Below are 4,051 nucleotides of genomic sequence, written 5' to 3'. Positions count from 1 at the left end.
ATATGTAAAAAACATCTACACTAAATCAAAATGGAATATTCACTGCCTGTTGGATCCCAGTTTTAGTATTGCAGGGGTTCTGAAGGCTTTACAGTATAACCAATCCCCGTATTTCTGATAGATCGCTGATTAAAATGTAAAATATTTAAGATTTTATATTCAGTACATTTTCAAATGTTATGTAAATCTCATATGTCAAAATTACGTTATATTCATGCACCGAAGTAGAAAGTTTAACTTATTAATTTTTATATGTTTTATGTTTTTTTGTTGAATGGTTTTTAATGATATTATTACAGTCTAATATGACCACAACAACATAAGGAAGTCTTCTCCTTTAAACTTCTAACCTACTTGCATATCTCAATATACACAGGGAAGTCCACTCGTTAAATTAGTATAGTAGGCCTATAGAGAATTTTGTCTGTCAATTTCAGCAGATTACGTTTTATGCATGCACCGACATGAGATCTTTAACCTAATAACTTTGATATGTATATGTTTATGTTGTTTGTTGAATGGACTTCTTTAATAATGATAAAGTCCACTCTGTAAATGTTTAGCATAATATTGTACAGAGAATTTCGATTGTTTATCAATATCATCATGTTAGATCCAAAACACGTTTTATGCAGGCACCGACGAGGATAGATTAAACATAATAATAATAATAATAATAATAATAATAATAATAATAATAATAATATAATTTTGATATGTACATGTTTTATGTTATATGTTGATTAGTTTTAGTTAATAATATTACAGTTTAATGGTTTAACCCTGGCTCTTATACACATCTAGATGTGTATAAGAGACAGGCCACAATCATCAGTGCTCGCACTTCGCTCGCAACCTGACCATTTCAATTCTACGGCCCTGGCTATGACGTATGTGGCTGATCGGTGTTTGGTTGAATCATGGTAGAAAAAAAAATCAATCAACAATTGTCGGAGGTGGTGGGGGTGTGGGGAAACACAAAGGCTTTATGATAAAACGTTCTTGCCAGGATTTAGTATGTTGGTCCTTGGCGCGGCTGGGCTGCTGGGCTGCGGCTTCAGTGCCTGGAATCGTAAATAGGCCATGAAGTAAAAAGAAACGCTACATAAATAGGCTTTTCTTTTTCCATCTTGATTTCAGAGGTCAAAAACATTTTTCAATTTTGTTCAATCATATAGTGGTGTAGACTAGTCTTTTAAGAACAGTTTGCTGAAAAACGTTTTTGGATTCGACGGCCCCGTTATGTAGTTATGATTTTTTAATAACATGCTGTCAGAAAATCAGCCCAAAAGCTTATCTTATTTCTGTTGGTTACGAATACCGGTGATTCGCAATGTTTGTCATTACTTCAAGATGTCTACCGATTCGTGAAAAAGGCCGTTGTGTGTGTGTTTTTAATTAAAGAAAATAAAGTTGATGCATTCTTAAGCCTAGTTTCCTTAAAATCGCTACACTGTCGCTACAATGTTTTTAGTTGATCCGTTGTACTGCGTAGCAGTCCCCGACGCAATCGTGAGGGCTCTCCGATTATTCGACCGATTCAGCATCACCGGCTTGTTTGATGCAAGACCCTACACAACCTCTACACTGTGCTTATAATATAAAACGATCAAGCATCAGGCTTTTGCCTCTAAGAACATCACTTTTAGATGTAGAAACTCATTTGTGCCAAATTGTATCCATCTTTTTAGTTAATGTACAAATAGGTTTTAATTAAACTGCATAATTTTTAAAAGCGTGAACTGAGTTTTAACAGTTTTAACAGATCTTAAAAATCTTACTCTATTTTATTCTCTTTTTAGTGTTTGATGTTTATATTTAAGGCTGTATTTGTTTTGGCGTTAAATGTGTAATGTTGTGTTTATGTAAAATTCTTTTCTAAATTTTAAATCTTGCCGAGTAATCACATTTTTTGTCTATATTTTATTATGTATTTAAATAAAGACAATAAAGTTTCTTGAATCTTGAATTTGCAGGAGTCTCGAAAATGTATACTGTAGAACGATTATCTAAATTATTAATTTGTCTGTATAGGTGTAATTTTGCCCTACCTGACGTGGAAATGTACCCAATACTCAGTACATTTTAAAACAACTGCGAAAAATATCGCAAGTTGTTCTCGGGTGGGACTCGAACCCACGATCTCAAAATCACTAGCCTGGCATCATACCTCTAGACCACCGAGCTTACGCCTGATAGCCAGGGTTGAATTCGAGTCCAAGTAAGCAGCGGGTACTGCAGTGTTGATAGTAATTGTTATTGTCGTGATGGAATAAGAGACAATAACTGGATTTGCGTCAGGAGAAACATGTATAGGTGTAATTTTGCCCTACCTGACGTGGAAATGTACCGAATACTCAGTACATTTGAAAACAACTGCGAAAAAATCGCAAGTTGTTCTCGGGTGGGAATCGAACCCACGATCTCCAGATCACTAGCCTGGCATCATACCTCTAGACCACCGAGCTTGCGCCTGATGGCTAGGGTTGAATTCGAGTCCAAGTAAGTAGCGGGTACTGCAGTGTTGATAGTAATGGTTATTGTCGTGATGGAATAATAGACAATAACTGGATTTGCGTCAGGAGAAACATAGGTGTAATTTTGTCTGTAATTAAGTGATTCTTGTTTTTTACTTCATGTATTGTTTGAGGGCTCCTAATGGTCAGCAGTGCTGGCGTCCCAATATTACATTACCTAAACAGTTAGTATAGAAGAAACAGTAAACGTGTTTACTATCTCTGCTCCGGCTGTGACTATTGGTTATTTCGCCAAGCGCCCTCTGTTGGTCACGGTCGCCGACTCCATCAGGGATTTCCATTATTTAGCGTAATACTGATAATACAATATACAGTATGTAATATAACAATAGAACAAGCATAAGATCTACAATTATTAATTATTGACATGAGGTATTCTTCATTGATACAAATCAGCTTGGAAATAGTTATTATAGATGTAATGATTATATTGTTGGCTTATTTAAAAGGGATTCATTGATTGTATTTTAAAATCAATACCCCATCAGTTGCAACTGAAATATATTAAACTATGCAACGTCACTTCCTTTTCAAATTACAGTGGGAAATCCCACTGGCCTATACGGTACATATTTGGGAGCTCTTCGTAATTTGACACGTACTGTTATTCCGTTTGAATAGCTTGATTGTGAGTGTGTTCAACCAACCCTGCTTATAACCGAAATGTAAGTTGTGATTTAATCAGTTAATCACAGAAAATGGTTTACTATTACTACAGTTATGAAGTTGTGCAATTAGTAAAGCTGTGCATAGTACACTAGCGGAAAATTATTATACGAAGGTTAGATTTAATGTTTGAAAATGGCCACGGAAAAAGATCATTAATCAGTTTATTTAATGCATAGGGGGAAATTATTATACTTAGGTTAGATTTAATACCGCAATTTTTTCAAGCATTAGGCTAAATCTAACCTTCGTGTAATCATTTTCCGCTAGAGTACTATGCTAATTGGAGCAACTCCCTGTTTAGTTTTGCATGCGATAGGGAGGGCCACGGAAAAAGATAACTAATCAGTTTATTTTTTTGCATCTGTTTAAACTATAACTCCACAGCTGTTTTATGTAAAACCGTAATAAACATTTTAATTATAATACAGCCGATGTAGGCCTACAACGAATTTATGCACTACAGCTTTGATTATCACGTGTGACTGAGTAACGGCATATAAAAACCACCAAGTGCCGGTGGGGGAAAGAACTGTTTGTTTTTAGTTCTGTTTTGTATTAGGAGCCTAGGCGTTGCAAAGCAAACTTAATAAAACACGATGGTCTTATCGACCACAAAATTTGTATATCATGGCTACATAACCAGTGATAAGTAATTTCATTACAATAGGATTATAGACAATCCCAACTTAACCAAAAAGATGTAGTAGAATTACTTATTACATTAAAATGCTTTAGGCTTACTGACTGAAATACTGTACGGTATATGGCACTGACTCAAGACATACGGTACAAAAGTCGTGGGAAAAATAAAAAAGTCTTGAACTGAGCGAACCGCGACGCTAATT

General features: G+C 35.2%; 1 non-coding gene across 1 annotated transcript; it reads right to left on the bottom strand.

The window, feature by feature from the left end:
* Window positions 1-2,395: 2,395 nt before the first annotated feature.
* Window positions 2,396-2,467, bottom strand: Trnat-agu. The gene has a single exon. It is a non-coding gene; the product is annotated as a tRNA-Thr (tRNA).
* Between the last annotated feature and the right edge of the window lie 1,584 nt (window positions 2,468-4,051).

Source organism: Anneissia japonica, unplaced genomic scaffold, assembly GCF_011630105.1.
Source record: "Anneissia japonica isolate Jap-2015-1 unplaced genomic scaffold, ASM1163010v1 scaffold1594_len1068242_cov183, whole genome shotgun sequence".
Taxonomy (NCBI): domain Eukaryota; kingdom Metazoa; phylum Echinodermata; class Crinoidea; order Comatulida; family Comatulidae; genus Anneissia; species Anneissia japonica.
The sequence above is the reverse complement of the archived record's forward strand: the minus strand, read 5'-3'. Positions and strand labels throughout refer to the sequence as shown.